Here is an 18,263-nt window from a genome sequence, read left to right as displayed (position 1 = left end):
GGTCTTATAATGAGCGGCATCAAACCAGATTAGTGCGGTCCCTCAAGGAATCTAACACGCACTGGGTAGAGGAGCTCGACTCCGTACTCTGGGGGCTGCGGACCACGCCAAAATCGCACCACCGGATGCACACCAGTCTTTATGGTGTACGGCGCAGAGGCAGTTTTGCCTTGTGACATAATTCATGACTCACCTCGAGTGCGCTTGTACGAAGAAAGAGAAGCTGAGCTCGATCGGCAGGACAATTTGGACGCATTGGAGGAGGAGCGTGACGTGGCAAAAGCCCGTTCCGTATTCTATCAACAGCAGGCTCGAAGATACCAAAGCAGAGAAGTACGAGCCAAAAATTACAATGTTGGCGAATTAGTTCTATGCCTGCCGGACAATAAAAAGGACAAACTCAAGCCCAAGTGGGAAGGTCCCTTCATAATTGACCAAGTCCTGACTGGTGGAGCATACCGCCTGCGAGATGCATCGGATAACCGACTCGAGCCGAACCCATGGAACGCAGCCCATCTCCGAAGATTCTATGCCTAGCGCCGGACTCTGTGTTCGTCTCCTTCCTCTGTCCATTTTTATATACTATCTGTCTTACATTTCTCTCCTTCTCCCCTTCCTTTCTCTTATAGCCTTTAAAGGCTCATCAAATGACGTGCTATTCACACTCATTAAACCTGGGGGCTTCTTTTAACAGAAGCTTATTTATACGGGCTTCATGCCCAACACATGTGTTACACTTCCGCATGTACCTTTTATTTCACCATTATATGCATCGATATTACTTAAGTTTTGGCCAAGCTGGGTTGCCTGGCTCCTGTGCTTACCCCTATGTTCCCGATTATTCGGCTACGCGGTAAAGGGAGCACCTCTGCGATCGTTACTGCCTGATCAGGCGGATTTGTACCTTAGACTGGGTGAAGCCGAAAGCTAGCGTTCTTAAGGGAATATTCGGTCGGTGACCTAAAAGATGATTTTTCACTTATTTATTTATGCGCCCCCAGATGATTTTTTCCGTGACTTTTTCGCAGAATTGGCGTGCACTTTAGGGCATGCCTCCCAGGGAAAGGAACCCCTAACGGAACTATTCTCCCTGGAAGATGTTTCTTACTAACCATGTAATATAACATAACTAGTCGGGCACTTGTCTGTTCACGCACTAATGACCCCTATGCCTGGTCTCCATGCATTCCCCGGTTCTTATATAACCGCATGGGAATTCGGACACACTGCGGACCGTCAGGTCCCGAGGCTGAAGCGAAAAGGTCGGCCATGACAAACGATCTACAATCCGGCTAGAAGGCATTATAAATGTCAATTAAATTACATAGTCATTCTGACTGATTGTATTCCTCTTCAATACCATCTAACAGGCTGTCTAATTTACAGTCCTGCTGGGAATACTTTGCGGCCAATTCTACTTGGCCGTATACTAAGCTTACAAGGATCTCCTTCCCATCGGGCCCCACATGACCGACCTCGGCCATGTGGTTGGGGTCAGCCTTTGTGTACCGCGTCTTCACCATGGCCTAGGCCTCCCTAGCGCCTTGACGGTAGGCCGATATCTTCCACAATCGGAAGCGCCGCCGTGCTCCCTTTAGCTACTCCGCAAGCTCTTCAAGACCTTCGCGCATGGAGATGGATGGCCACAAGGCCTGGGCGACGCCTTGCATCACCTGCCGAACTCGCTCGAGCAGTTGCGAGAGCTCGTGAAGAAGGTCACCCGTAGAACCGGGCATCTCCTCTGCAGGACGACCTGTTAGCACACCTACAGACATTACTCTGTTAGTCGACTTCCCCACCATTTTTTTCAAAGGTTCATTCAAGCACTTACTAAATATGCCGCGCCGAAGCCGCTGATTCTCCTTAACGGAGTCTGACAGCTGGGCACGAACATCTTTCAGGTCGATGCCCAGCTTGGTGTTGGTAGCTTGGAGATCGTTCTTCTCCCGCCTCACCTTTGTCAGCACCTTCTCCCCAGCCTTCAGCTGGCGTAGGAGTTGTTGCCTTTCCGGACTCAATCCGGCGCCATCTGCAATTTCATTTGTCAGATTCGCACCCATGCCGTGCTTCACAAAATACTTATCTTTCGAAGTGTATATTACTAGAGGGGGTGTCCTTGGGCTCCCTTGCCGCGGCTAGTGCGGCCTCAAGTTGGGCTTTGCACTCTTCCAGCTCCTGGGACAGTAGGGAATTCTTTTCTATAAGAACCTGCATAACATATGATCCTTAAATGAGTTATTCTAACTGTTTCAAGTCTCGGGGGCTACTGGTATATATATATAATTACCAAAATTTTCTTACCCGTATGTCTTTTACATATTGCTCCGTGGCTCGGGCTAGACCATTTTGAGCGGCACGGAGGTACGCATCTCCCGAATTGAAGGCATCTAATGCCTCTCGGGAGAAACAAGCGTCACGAAGAATTATCCAGCGACACCTGTGGTTCATGGCACTCTCCACCTCAGAGTTGGTGGCAGACAACCTGTCCACATCCTCCGTCGGAGGAGCGTCCGGTGCGCGCCTTGTGTTCGCCTCTGCCTTCGGACCAGGCTTTGGAGCCTGGCTGGTGGAGGCGCGATTGGCAGCCTCTCCAGATATAGTCTGGTGAGGTCTCTTTGTCTTGAAGAGAGCACGAGTGTTAACATGCCTTGAAGGTATAACACCTGGGATAAGGGGGCGCGCCATACCTTTGCGCTGACGTCTCGGTCCGGACTGCACCTCTTTTCTGCCCACGGGGCCCTGCGGCCCTTCGTTGGCTTGTCGCCACAGGTTCGGCCTCCCGTCTCAAAAACCTCCCCTGCAAAGCTCGGTTGTAATCAGGAAACTAAAAACACGAGAGGGCGGACCCCTATTCGGGGTACTGGGACTTCGATCTCAGTTACCTGGGAGGCCGGGATTATCCCTAGGTAATCGGTCGTAATGGCCACCAAGGCGTTGTCCTTTCTCAATTGATGGAACACTCCATCAATCAGCTCCACAGATAAGTCCGGATCCTCTTGAGAGGCCGGGTCGAGGGACCGTCCTGGGTCCTCGGGTTGTGGAGGAGGGCTGTTTATTTCTTTAACAGCCTGGTGCAGTTCCTGCGTTAAAGTCGTTAGACTGAATATTTAACAATGGGAATATAAAACGGATGGGCAAGTAAACCACTTACCCAGCTTGGGGGATTGTACATAGAAAATCCGCCCTGCGGGTTGACGCGGAGAATTTCCTCCTCTTCTCCCTTGTACAAAGCGGACAAGGTCTTTGTTAGGGCCGCAGCCGAATCCGGTCCCTTACGGCCGTAGCAGGTGGCGTCGTCCTCCCCGTTGAAATCCCACATGGGGTGGCATCTGTACTGTAGCGGCTGCACCCCTCGCATGATGCATGCGGCCATGACTCCCATCATGGTCAGTCCGGAATGAGCTAACAATCTTATCCGGCTCATCAGGTAACGGACGTCCTTGTCACTTTCCCTCCGAGGGCTCCGTGGACGCCAACTTAGACGCTTCTTTAGTGGAGCACTGTCGAACTCAGGGAGGCCGATCCGGGCAGGATCCGGCAGCGGGACGTCCTCTATGTAAAACCATTCCGAAGGCCAGTCCTTGGACGCCTTCTTTGGGGTTCCGGATAGATATCCGGTCCCGGCGATGCGCCACACTTCGGCTCCGCCCACTTGATATATCGATCCCTTCTGAGAGCGGGGCACAAGGCAGAATAGCTCTTTCCACAGCCCAAAATGAGCCTCAACACCCAAAAATGGCTCGCAGAGGGCTACGAAGCCCGCGATATGCAATACGGAGGCAGACGTAAGATTGTGTAGCTGGAGGCCATAGAACTCCAGGAGCCCCCGGAGAAACGGATGGATTGGAAATCCGAGCCCTCTTATTAAATAAGGGACGAGGCATACCCGCTCTCCTTTGGAGGGATTAGGGGCACTCTCCGCTGGCTCTCCGCCATTATAGATGGCAAGACCGGCTCGAACCGGGACCATATAGGCCGGGGGGAGAAATCCCTTGGTCTGGAGCGTCACTAGCTCGCTATACGGGATGGAGCATCTCTCCCAATATCCAGGCTGAGGGCTGGAAGGGCGAAAGGAGGAGTTGCGACGGCTGGCCATGGTGGTATGGACCTTTGTCGGATGCGCTCTGATGAACACTCACGAAGGGGAGAACGTGTGGTTTGGATCTAAATGGGCGGCTCATTTATGCGGCTAGGGGTGTGAATGTAAAAACACTCAGACTTTTCATATTCGTTTGACATGTGGGAGACAGCCATTATTGGGCGTAGAAGCCGAGGAGCGCAACATTTACAAGAAACCGGGCATTATTCTACACGTACACGGAATTTGAAGGAGAACCCGCCTTGCAATGCCGAAGACAATCTGGGCGCCGGACTCATCGTCATTGAAGCCTGGTTCGGGGGCTACTGAGGGAGTCCTGGATTAGGGGGTGTCTGGATGGCCGGACTATACCTTCAACCGGACTCCTGGGCTATGAAGATACAAGATTGAAGACTTCGTCCCGTGTCCGGGAGGGACTTTCCTTGGCGTGGAAGGCAAGCTTGGCGATATGGATATGTAGATCTCCTACCACTGTAACCGACTTTGTGTAACCCTAACCTCTCCGGTGTCTATATAAACCGGAGGGTTTTAGTCCGTAGGACGAGATACAGAACAACAATCATACCATAGGCTAGCTTCTAGGGTTTAGCCTCTCCGATCTCGTGGTAGATCTACTCTTGTACTGCCCATATCATCAATATTAATCAAGCAGGACGTAGGGTTTTACCTCCATCAAGAGGGCCCGAACCTGGGTAAAACTTCATGTCCCTTGCCTCCTGTTACCATCCGGCCTAGATACACAGTTCGGGACCCCCTACCCGAGATTCGTCGGTTTTGACACCGACACCGTGGATTTTTCTATCCTCGCGAGACGCCCTTGACTAAGCTCGTGATTTACGCACCCTCTTAAAGTCCATGCCCCCCGGGTACTGTGACGTGGTGCACTAAGCCACGACTAGCCCATACCTAAGGGCTCGTGCAGGGAAGAACAAGTCACCCGACCAAGTTTTCCGACCAAGTTTTCTAACAATTCCGCAGCTTCAAGATGTCTCCTGAGGCCAATGGCTCTTGAGCCGCTAGCAAGGGGGCCTCACCAGATAAAGAAGCCCATGCTCTCACGAGGAGGGAAACTACCACGAGTATATCAAGCTAAGTTATCCTACCATACCTATTTGGAACACGAGCACCACAACATAACATCAGAACAATAAACATAGCATAGTAACATAGATACCATGGTTCATTACACGCCCTAGTAGGTCCCTCTACTTTTTCGAATGCAGGAGAAAGGAAAGGTTAAACAAAAGCAGCTCGCACGACCGCAGCGGCTCACGAGGCCTGGCTTCGAGGGCCTCCTGGGCTCAGCCCGAGCTTTCCTCCTGCTTCACCGGAGCGTGGTGACGGGACAACCATCCACCGTCCTTGAAGCGAGCCCAGTGACGTGGTGACTGGTCGTATCCGCCGCTACTGGTGCTCTCGCTGGAGGAGGAACCGCTGCTGCTGGGCGAGCCGCGGCTGTCGCCAAGGGCAAGCTCACCCTCAGCGCCTTCACGGGCGTCATCAAGGCAAAGCTCATCGTTGCCACCGCTATCTTCAGGGCAGCACCCAGCACGACGACCATCTTCCCCAAACACCCTCATGTAGAGGGTCGCGACACCGGAAGTGGAGGGTGCACCTCCCACTTAGGCGGAGTGCACGGGCGAACGTCTACCAGCCGTGGGTCGGGGCCACACTGCCTGCGGTGGAGATCTCGACTGCAGCCCACGAGGCCTTGCTACACCAGCCATCGGCCTGCAGCTAGAGGTCGTCAAGACCCATGGCCGGCAGCTCGCTGGCCAAGAAGCATGGAAGCTAGAGTCAGGTGCCGGCCGGCCTCTTCAACCACATGACGAACTCAGGGAGCATGTCGGCCGAGTGGAAGCACGGCCAGGGAGGTCACGCGACCATGGCACGCCTCCCCTCCTCGCAAGGGCGACCTCACCCCAGCGGCACCCACCACGAGAAGAAGCGCCGCCACGACCGGCCAAGGTGCGCCCGCGCCCCCGAGGAACCACCACTCGGGTTGTAACATGCTTGCGGGGGCGGCCTCACGCTCTCTTGGGAGGTAGCGAGTCAGGTCCCACCTTGGGGGCCTTCCCCTTCTCGGCGGCAGAGAACTTCCTCGTCGGTGTCATAAGGAGCCATAGCAAGATGGAGAAAAATAAGAAGCGGACTGCAAGAAGATAGAGATGAGCAAGGGGGGGGGGGCTCTGCCCATCCCCTCATTTATAGCCGGAAGGAGGCCAACCGCCGGCCTGCACGATCACACGTCATGATGGTTTTCTCTGCATGCAGCCATGTCTCGTCAAGTCGAACGGTTGCCGAGGCAGTGCGTGGGGAAGCAGAGACGCCCATGTCCCGTCAATCGCCACACATCGACCGGGGCCACAGGTGGTTAGGGCCCGCGGTGCTCCGCACTTGTGCTTTGGCTTTGCCTCGAAGCCAAGCTCGAGCATGCCTTGGGCCTCGGGGCTACTGTCGGTGTCCTGGGAATGGGGGTACACAGACTTGCCTGCCTGCGGCCCATAGCATGGCTCCATCGACGGCCCGGTACAGCCCAACTTCAGTAAGAACAACACAAGACCCTCGCGAGGGGCCAAGCGTCGCGAGGCGGACGACACCAACACCTCCCTAGGGGGCAGCCTCACTAGGCTGGCTCCCGAGGAGCGGAGATATCAAGGCAAGGTGCACCTCGCGAGGTTCATATGACATGAGCCATGACGATGAAGGCCAGGCGGGTGCCAGCGGACGCAATGTACCAGTTTCCTCTTTGGTGCTAAGGAGGCAAGCGCAGGCGCGGGGTCCCGAGGAATGAAGCAAAGGTTTCCATATTGGTGCAACAAGACCAAGACCGCCAGAACATAGGTTGGAGGTCATCGCGGAGCCCACCGCAGTGTCACCACCAGAGCCTTTTGTAGGCGAAGACTACTTTTGTCAGGATAGCTTGTACTAGTTGCACTACAAAAAAATGACACTTCCGTGATGATACGTGTTTGTCACAGTAGGTCACATTTTCTGTCATGCATGTACATCCATGACAATTTTATGATAGAATCAAGATAGTCATACCTCTGCTGTCGTAGAAGTGTTCCATGACATTACGAAAATTATCATCACGGAAGTGTCCACTTCCATTACGATAAATCACGCGTCACAGAAGTACTTTCGTCATGGGTGACCGACACGTGGCATCCACCATAATGGGTCTCCGTTAAGCTATCGGGTCCGGTTTTGGATCTGATAACCCGTTAACAGCCCGGACCAATGGGAAATTTCCATGTGTAAAATTCTGATTGGCCGGAGGAAACACGTGTCAGCTCGTTAGTGGGTCAGATAGGCGCCTATGATATGTCGACACGTGCGACGACCCACCACTGGCCCATTTAGCTTATAAAAGTCGGCCCGTTTTACTTGGTCAAGAGTTAGCGGGCTGGCCCATGAAAAGCCTCTTAACGGTCTCTTTGCAAATAGCCCATTTTACGGCCCGGTAAGTGATGGCCCATTAGGGCCTACCCGAAATCGGCCCAACAACGTCATGTGGGCCATCAAATATAACACCGGCCCATTTCACTTTCGGCCCATGTATGGCCCACGACGTCTTTCGGCCTAATACGTCCATTTTGCATCATGCTTTTATATTGATATTTATTGCATTATGGGCTATTATTACACATTATGTCACAATACTTATGGCTACTCTCTCTTATTTTACAAGGTTTATATGAAGAGGGGGAATGCCGGCAGCTGGAATTCTGGGCTGGAAAAGGAGCAAATATTAGAGACCTATTCTGCACAACTCAAAAAAATTTGAAACTTCACGGGAGCCCGTTTCGGAATATATAAAAATATTGGGCGAAAGAAGTACCAGAGGGGGCCCACCCACTGTCCACGAGGGTGGGGGGCGCGCCCTCTACCTCGTGGGCCCCCTGGCAGCCCTCTGATGCCCATCTTTGGCTATATGGAGTCTTTCATGGAGAAAAAAAATCATGAGCTATCTCACGGAACGAAACTCCGCCGCCACGAGGCGGAACCTTGGCGGAACCAATCTAGGGCTCCGGCAGAGGTGTTCTGCCGGGGAAACTTCCCTCCGGGAGGGGGAAATCATCATCATCGATCCTCTCAGCGGGAGGAGGAAATCATCATCATCGATCCTCTCAGCGGGAGGGGGTCAATCTCCATCAACATCTTCACCAACACCATCTCATCTCAAACCCTAGTTCATCTCTTGTATCCAATCTTTGTCCCAAAGCCTCAGATTCGTACCTGTGGGTTGCTAGTAGTGTTGATTACTCCCTATAGTTGATGCTAGTTGGTTTATCCGGCGGAAGATCTTATGTTCAGATCCTTTATGCATATTAATACCCCTTTGATTATGAACATGAATATGATTTGTGAGTAGTTATGTTTGTTCTCGAGGACATGGGAGAAGTCTTGCTATAAGTAGTCATGTGAATTTGGTATTCGTTCGATATTTTGATGAGATGTATGTTGTCTCTCTTCTAGTGGTGTCATGTGAACATCGACTACATGACACTTCACCATTGTTTGGGCCTAGGGGAAGGCATTGGGAAGTAATAAGTAGATGATGGGTTGCTAGTGTGACAGAAGCTTAAACCCTAGTTTATGCGTTGCTTCGTAAGGGGCTGATTTGGATCCATATGTTTCATGATATGGTTAGGTTTACCTTAATACTTCTGTTGTAGTTGCAGATGATTGCAATAGGGGTTAGTCATAAGTGGGATGCTTGTCCAAGGAAGGACAGTACCCAAACACCGGTCCACCCACATATCAAATTATCAAAGTACCAAACGTGAATCATATGAACGTGATGAAAACTAGCTTGACGATAATTCCCATGTGTCCTCGGGAGCGCTTTACTTTATATAAGAATTTGTCCAGGCTTGTCCTTTGCTGCAAAAAGGATTGGGCCATCTTGCTGCACCTTATTTACTTTTATTACTTGTTACCGGTTACAAATTACCTTATCACAAAACTATCTGTTACTGATAATTTCTGTGCTTGCAGAGAATACCTTACTGAAAACTGCTTATCATTTCCTTCTGCTCCTCGTTGGGTTCGACACTCTTACTTACCGAAAGGATTACGATAGATCCCCTATACTTGTGGGTCATCAAGACTCTTTTCTGGCGCCGTTGCCGGGGAGTGAAGCGCCTTTGGTAGGTGGAATTTGGTAAGGAATAATTTATATAGTGTGCTGAAATTTACTGTCACTTGTTACTATGGAACATAATCCTTTGAGGGGCTTGTTCGGGTATCTTCACCCCGACCAGTAGAGCAAAGAGTTGCTCCTCAACCTACTGAACCTACTGAAAATGTTTACTTTCAATTCCTTCGGGTATGATTGAGAAACTGCTAGCTAATCCTTTCACAGGTGATGGAACATCGCATCCCGATTTACACCTAATCTATGTGGATGAAGTTTGTGTTGTATTTAAGCTTGCAGGTATGCCCAAGTGTCGACGTCCTTGGAATGGGGGTCCCCAGACTTGCTTGCCTGTGGCCCGCTGCATGGCTGAGCCACCAGGCCATACGGCCCATCTTCACCAACAAGGCACCCAAGACCCTCGCGAGGGGCCAAGCCTCGCGAGGCGGATGACACGAGACCCCCTTCAGGGCGGCCTAGTCAGGCAGGCTCACGAGGGGCGGAGATATCAAGGCGATGCGAACCTCACGAGGCTCTCATGATGTGAGCCATGACGAACGACACCAGGTGGGTGTCAGGCGGGCGCCAGCGCGCGGCGTCCTTGTTTCCTCTTTGATGCTAAGGAAACTAGCGCAGGCAAGGAGTACCGAGGCATCAGGAAAAGGTTGCCATTTTGGTGCAACAAGACCAAGACCAGAAGGACGGCAAGATGGAGGTCATCGTGGAGCCCAAGACGGCATCACCACTAGAGCCTTTCGTAGGCTCATACCACTTTTTGTCAGGATGGCTTGTACTAGTTGTCCCCCTTCAAATTAGTCCACCGTTGTTGGCTCCCTTCCCGCTCAATATTTTGGAAGAGGACCAGGGCCTCTATAAGTAGGGCTAGCCACCACCATAGAAAGAGAGGCGGGGATGAGAGGATGGCATCTTAGATCACTCTCTCACCCGCACAAGTTAGCCACGCACAAGAACACCTCAACCTCAGGAGGCTGTTCTTCCTCTTGTATTGTTCATCATCAGCCCAAGAGGCAATCCACCACCACCACCACACTAGAGTAGGGTGTTACGCCAGAACGGTGGCCCGAACCAATATAAATCCTGTGTCTTTCTGTGTTGCGAGTTCATCCGCGAGATCTTAGCGAGCTAGGGCGTAGATCGGTAGGAGGGAAAGACTTCGCACGCACCCCAGTGTTCGAACCTTAAGGGTTTGCCGGAACCCCACATCCGACATTTGGCGCGCCAAGTAGGGGTGCGCCGAAGCTTTCCTTCCGTCAGTTCGTCGCTCCACCGCTCCATTGTCTCCATGGCGGACGCTCGCCGTGCTCGAGCTGAGCGTCGGGCTGCTCTCACCGCCCGCGTTGTTCAGACAGCTCCCATCGGCGGGCCACCACGTCGTTCTTCATCCCTCGCCACCAATGCTGCCACTAGCCCAGTGGGGAACGAGTAGCAAGCATCTTCGCTGCATCCTTCGGTGCGGTAGGATAGCCGCACCGCCACTCCATCGCTGGCCCCAGCCGGTTCTTCGTCTCACGCACACCGCACTCCCATGGAGGCGCGGGCCGCACTCCTCGCCGCAAACGAGCTCCAGTGCTACCGCCCAGTCGACGACCTCTACGAGGAGTGGCTCGACCGCGTCGCCGAGATTGTCCGTGCCGCAGGGGGCTCCCCGGTGTCGTCCCTCTCTCTGCCTCACCCTCAGCCAGCCACGGGTGACGAGGCCCGAGGCGCGCCTCCAGCACCCCAGCCCAAGGACGGCGCCTTGGCACCAAGGCGCACGGCCCCGCGATGTGAGCCGCCACGACCGGTGCCCGCACGCGAGGAGAGAAGTAGCCAAGAAATCCCACAGCCGTGAGAAGCTGCACCCACGCTTCCTGCACCGCCTCGTCAATTCCATGCGCCGCTTGCGGCGGCGCCGCACGGACCTCAACAAGACCAAGCTCCACCTCCAAGGCGGGCCCCAGTAACAACGGCCGGCTGCCGCGCCTTCACCCCCGAGCTCCGCAACGTCGCCTGACAAGGCAAGTTCAAGCCGGATTTGCCTCCTCACTATGACGGCACCGCCGACCCCGTAGAGTTCCTGCAGCTCTACGAGCTGAGCATCGAAGCAGCCAACGGCGACGAGAAGGTCATGGCGAACTGGTTTCCATGGCTCTCAAGGATGGGGCCCGCACCTTTCACCTATACTTGCAGCATGGCTCGATCTCTTCCTGGGACGAGATGCGCGACCGCTTCGTCGCCAACTTCCAGGGCACTCGCGACCGCCCGCCAGCCGCGACCGTTCTGCGCCGCATCAACCAACAACTAGGGGAGACCCTCCAGAAGTACATCCAGTGCTTCAACAACACCCGCCTCAAGATCCCCAAGGTTATGGATGAGGCCATCATCTCCGCGTTCTCCGACGGCGTCCGTGATGTCAAGATGAAGGAAGAGCTCGCCATCCACGAGGAGCTCTGCACGTCACAGGAGCTGTTCAACCTGGCAACTAGGTGCGCAAGAGCTGAGGAGGGGCGCCTTTCCCTCCTTGAGTTGCCAGCCGCAGGCGCAGAGGAGAAGAAAGCCAAGGCCAAGGACGTGAAGCGTAAGGAAGCGGTAGTGCTAGCTGTGGAGCCTAACACCAAATGGGGCAAAGATCAGCCCGAGTTATCCAATAACAGTCGAACGTTCTGCGCCTTCCACAACCTAAACACCCACAACACCAGCGACTGCCAAGAGTTCCGAGCCCTACGCATGGGATGCTACGTTCGACGCCCTGAGCGCGGCGACCGGGGCTACGACCGTGGAGGAGGACGAGGGGGCGAACGCTGGGATGACCGCGGCCTGCGCCAGGAATGGCGCAACAGGCCTCTTGAGGACTGCTGGCAGGACCATCCTCGCGAGGGGCCCTGGAGGGACCAACCTCGTGAGGATCTCCCCCAAGGCAACACCGGTCTTTCCCCACTGTCGCCGCCAAGAAGGAACAACGATCATCATCAGGACGAGGGGACTGGGGGCTTCCAGGAGCTGCGTGCAATCACCTGCATCTTGGGCGGCAACCAGGCCCCAGCCTCTCAGCGCATCTTCAAACGATTCGCTCGCGAGGTGAACGCGGCGCTCCCCAAGCTTGAGGTTGTGAGCCCACTCAAGTGGTCCCAGTGCGCCATCACTTTCAACTCAGCAGATCAGCTCAAGTGCGCGGCCACCGCCGGCGTCCTCCCGATGTTGTGTTCCCCAGTCATCAACAATGTGCAGGTTACCAAGGCTCTCATCGACGGTGGCGCAGGACTCAACGTCCTGTCCGTTGACACTTTCGACAACCTCCAAGTGCCATATGAGCAGCTCCAACCTACCAAACCTTTCTCGGGAGTGACCGACGGCTCCACCACACCGATAGGGCAGGTCCGCCTGCCTGTCACCTTCGGCACACGCAACAACTACCGCACTGAGTTCATCGACTTCGATGTCACGCACATCTGCCTGTCGTACAACGCCATCCTTGGGTATCCGGCCCTAGCGAAGTTCATGGCGGTCACCCACCATGGCTACAACGTCCTCAAGATGCCTGGAAGTGGAGGGGTCATCACGGTCCCGTGTGAAGAGAGGGATGCGGTGTGCTCCCTCGAGCGTGCCTTCCAAGATGCAGCAATCGACGACCCCGACAGCAGAAGTGAGGGTCCTATGGAGGCCATCCCCAAGAAGAAGCAGCCACGCCCCGCAGGACTTCAGGAGGATGGCATCGCGGCAGGAGCCTCGTCAGGATCAGCATCCGTCCCAGGGGCGCCTCCCTCCATCGCATAGGAAGGCGCGCCCGGCGCCCTCCTCGGGTAGGGCTCGAGGGCTCTCTTCTGGAGGGCTTTAGACCTTGCCCACCTCACGAGGGAGGCGCTTGGGCACCACTTGGAGGCATGCTACGTGGCACGTTTTCATCAGGAGAACAATGGGCAAGGGGTGCTCGCCACTCAGGAGTTCATCGCCAACACCACACAGGAACTGCAAGACGCAAGAGCCATGCGTGGCGCTAGCCGCTCATAGGGCGCGGTGCATCACCCAGGCGAGGGTGCCGAGCTGCGTGTCTACGTTGACATTCCAGGGCTCAACAGGGCCGCATCTCAGGAGCGCTTCTGGCCTTCACATGTGGGCCGTTGCGGAGGCCCGCCACACAGCTAAGCTCGCATGCCCCTCGTCTTGCCGAGCGCGGCGCCGGCCTATCAGCGCACCATGCAGCGTGACCTGGCGGCTCAAGAGGCCAGGTACCGCGTCATCCTGGAGGGAATGGAGACGGTCTTCAGGGAGCCTCCTGAGCCCTAGAGCCTCCCGACGCTCAGGGCTCCGGTGGCTCATGAGGAGTAGTTTCATCGACGCACAGCTTCACCTGCACCAACTCTGCTTCATCTACAAAACTAGGTGACATCTTCCAAGCTCGTTAAGCTAGGAGCGCCCCTTGGGCTGCATCATTCCCAGGCCGTGTGGGTCCGTCCCTACGGCATGTATCCCATTTGCTTATGTCTTTAGCTTACCTTGAAGGGGGGCCCTCGGGCTGCATCATCCCCAAGCCGCTCGGGGTGGACCCAGTGGCATGTATCTTCCTGCATTTACCCAAGCTAATTTACTTTCCCTGCTTAACCTGCCTACGGTCATCATCTACCCGATCATCGCCTCCCACGGGGCCTCCTCACAGGCACGACGCTATTGCATGGATCCGTCCCTGCCACATCGACAAACCTGAGCGGTCGAGCTCTGGCTCGTGGCACGCCCCGTGCATGTCACCTCACCAGGCCCTCAGTGCCTTCATTTCATCTGGACCAACCAGCGGCAGGCTGACGGCTGTAACAGCAAACCCTGTTCTTCTTGTGCCTGTTCACAGGGACCCCGCGGGAAGGATAGCAGGCGGCACCGCGAGTCTCCTTTTCTCTCGTGCAATTCGCTTGCGCGTTAAAAGGGGGGCTCCTGAGCATCGCGACCTAGGAGCTCTTACTGGCTCTCCAGCCCTCACCCCTTGGCCTTGACCACAGCATCGTGACCTGGCATACCAGCGGCGGCTGAGCTCGCTCGAGGGCCGGGACCTAAGGACACAGAGTACCAAGGAGAGCATGGGAGGAGGGAAACTTGTATGGGCCGGCCTGGCTATGCCGCACAAGTTGGCGCGCATCCCCAGCGCAACGTAAGGAATCATCATGAAGTTCACAAGATAAGTCTCGCCCTCGGATTGGCTAAATGTCTGGGCCTCATGGACACTCACGCCTTACCGCAATCCCATAGCGGCCACGTCAACTCCCTTTCTTCCCTAACCATGGCCGCTTGAGCGCTAAGGGGGACCTCCTGAGCATCGTGCCTCAGGGGCTCTTACTGGACCTCGGGCCACACACCTCCTCGCCTTGACCACGGCATGCGACCTGGCATACCAGCGACGACTGTAGCCTGCCTGGGGACCGGTACCTGTCGGCGTAGAGCAACAAGCTATCACGAGGAAAGAAAGGGGGAACCGAGCCTTAACGGGACACCCGTTCATCAAATCTTCATAAGAGGGAAGAAAGGCACAAAAGACATTACAGACCTGTACATGCCCCTACGGGGTGCTTCATGGTTCTTCGCAGGAAACAAAAGCTAAAACTGAGGAGGATCCTATCTACACCCCCCGTGGCGGGCGCCATCATCAACAGTGGGCCATGGGAGGCCGGCGCCAACCCCATCCAGATCAGCGGCGGCGGCGGCCGGACGCGGCAGCACTACTCCAAGCGCGGCGAGAGCTCGGGGGCACGTAGCTGTCGTTGCTCGTCACCGGAGTCTCGTAGAGCTCAGGAGAGCTGCTGGACTCCCAGGGGCTACTACTGCTGGAGTGGTTGCGAGCGGAGCGTGCGTCAGCACTCCAGGCGGCGGCCCTCGACGTCGAAGACCTTGAAGAAGAGCATGGAGACGCCGTCGTACTCAAGATGGATCATGAGGGCGCCCCTCGCGCGGCAGACCCGCGCGATCTCGCCCAGCCGCGGGTCATGAAGATCTTGCCGGAGGGGACTGCTTTGATCTCCGCTCCAGTCGCAGGAGGCCACAGTTGGCGTGCTGCAACCAGAGCTCGAGAGGCCCCCTCGGCGACATCACGTCGCAGAAGAACCGCGGGAAGCGGATCCAAGAGCTTGGCGGCATCGGCGCCCACAGTACCAGCTCACTTGAGGAGTCCGCTCGCACCCTCCTAAGCCCTCGGCTTGGGTGTACAGGGGTAGTGGGTAACCTAGAGGAGGCCGCTCGCACCAAGGCCTCGCCGCTTCTTCGCGGCGGTGGATCGACCTCTTCTTCGGCGGGAGTTGCTCTGGGACATCCCGGGGGGCTTTCCCCTTTTCTTCAGCGGAGAACCTTCTGATAGGCGCCATTGGTGGCACGACGAGCAATGAAGCGAGGAAGAAGAAGCTAGGAGTGGAGTGAGGAAGAAGAAGCAGCAAGCAAGGAAGAGATGGGCGATGGGGGCTCCGCCCCCTTCCCATTTATAGCAAAAGAAGGCCAACCGGCACCTCCCACGACCGCAGGTAATGATGGTTTCCCTTGCATGTCGCAGGGACTCGTCAAGTCGTGCAGTCGTCGAGGCAGCATGGGGAAGCGGAGATGCCCACGACCAATCAACCGCCACGGTCAACCAAGGCCGTAGGCTTTGGGGGCCCGCGACGCTCTGTGCTTGGCCCTTGGCTTCGCCGTGAAGCCAAGCCCGAGCACACCTTGGTCCCGGGGGCTACTGTCGGTGTCCTGGGAACGGGGGTCCCCAGACTTGCCTGCCTGCGGCTCGCTGCATGTTTGAGCCAGCAGGCTGTACGGCCCATCTTCACCAACAAGGCACCCAATACCCTCGCGAGGGGCCAAGCCTCGCGAGGCGGGCGACACAAGACCCCCTCCGGGGTGGCCTAGTCAGGCAGGCTCACGAGGAGCGGAGATATCAAGGCAAGGATAACCTCACGAGGTTGTCGTGACGTGAGCCATGACGATCGACACCAGGCGGGCGCCAAGCGGACGCCAGCGCGTGCGGCGTCCTTGTTTCTTCTTTGATGCTAAGGAAACTAGCGCAGGCGAGGAGTACCGAGGCATCAGGCAAAGGTTGCCATTTTGGTGCAACAAGACCAAGACCAGAAGGATGTCAAGACGGAGGTCATCATGGAGCCCAAGATGGCGTCACCACCAGAGCCTTTCGGAGGCGCAGACCACCTTTCGTCAGGATGGCTTGTACTAGCTGTCCCCCTTTAAATTAGCCCGCCATTGTTGGCTCCCTTCCCGCTCAATATTTGGGAAGAGGACCAGGGCCTCTATAAGTAGGGCTAGCCACCACCATAGAAAGAGAGGCGGGGACGAGAGGATGGCATCTTAGATCACTCTCTCACCCGCACAAGTTAGCCACGCACAAGAACACCTCAACCTCAGGAGGCTGTTCTTCCTCTTGTATTGTTCATCATCCGCCCAAGAGGCAATCCACCACCACCACCACACTAGAGTAGGGTGTTACGCCAGAACGGTGGCCCGAACCAATATAAATCTTGTGTCTTTCTGTGTTGCGAGTTAGTCCACGAGATCTTAGCGAGCTAGGGCGTAGATCGGTAGGAGGGAAAGACTTCACGCGCACCCCAGTGTTCGAACCTTAAGGGTTTGCTAGAACCCCACATCCGACACCGAGGATGTTACCAAGAAGAAGGTCTTCCCTTTATCTTTGAAGGGAAAGGCATTGACATGGTTTAGGCTATGTGATGATATGGGATCATGGAAGTACAACTGATTGAAATTGGAATTTGATTAGAAAAGTTTTATCCTATGCATCTTGTTCATCATGATCGTAATTATATATATAATTTTTGGCCTCACGAAGGAGAAAGCACCACTCAAGCTTGGGGGAGGCTTAAGTCAATGTTATATTCATGCCCCAATCATGAGCTCTCAAGAGAAATTATTATTCAAAAAATTTATGCTCGGCTTTCTCTCGATAATCGCTCCATGCTTGATACTTCTTGTACTGGCTCTTTTATGATGAATACTATTGAATTCAAATGGTATTTATTGGAAAGAGTTAAATGCAACTCTAAAGACTGGATCTTGACGAAGGTAAGGAGTCAGGTATGACACGTAAGTTTGATTGTGTTAAATCTTTTATGGATAACGATGCTTTCCGTGAATTTAGCACTAAATATGGACTTCACTCTAAGATAGTAGCTTCTTTCTATGAATCTTTGGCTACTCATGTTGTCTCCCTAAGGAGAAGTGGTTTAAATATAATCCTCCCATTGAATTAAAAGTAGTTGCACCTATTAAAGTTGAAGAAACTACTATCACTTATAATGATTCTGTTGTTCCTACTACTTATATTGAGAAACCACCTTTCCCTGTTAGAATAAAGGATCATGCTAAATCTCCAACTGTTGTTCGTAAGAGTAATACTAGAACACCTACTCCCTCTGAGCAAATTAAAGTTGAACCTAGTGTTGCTATGGTTAAAGATCTCTTAGCCGATAATATTGATGGGCATGTTATTTACTTTTGTGATGAATCTGCTAGAATTGCCAGACCCGATACTAAAACAAAACATAGACCTATTGTAGGCATGCCTGTTATTTTAGTTAAAATAGGAGATCACTGCTATCATGGCTTATGTGATATGGGTGCTAGTTCAAGTGCAATATGCCATTCCTTATATAAAGAAATTATGCATGATATTGCACCTGCTGAGATAGAGGAAATTGATGTTACAATTAAGCTTGCTAATAGAGACACTATTTCACCAGTTGGGATTGTTAGAGATGTTGAATTCTTGTGTGGGAAAGTTAAATACCCTGCTGATTTTCTTGTTCTTGGTTCCCCACAAGATAACTTTTGTCCCATTATATTTGGTAGACCCTTCTCGAATACTGTTAATGCTAAGATAGACTGCAACAAGGATATTGTTTCTGTTGGTTTAGGGGATATGTCTCATGAATTTAACTTTGCTAAATTTCATAAACAACCCCATGATAAAGAATTGCCTAGTAAAGATGAAATTACTGGTCTTGCTTCTATTGCCATGCCTCCTAATGATCCTTTAGA

The sequence above is a fragment of the Triticum dicoccoides genome, chromosome 2A (assembly GCF_002162155.2).
Source record: "Triticum dicoccoides isolate Atlit2015 ecotype Zavitan chromosome 2A, WEW_v2.0, whole genome shotgun sequence".
NCBI lineage: Eukaryota > Viridiplantae > Streptophyta > Magnoliopsida > Poales > Poaceae > Triticum > Triticum dicoccoides.
The sequence above is the reverse complement of the archived record's forward strand: the minus strand, read 5'-3'. Positions refer to the sequence as shown.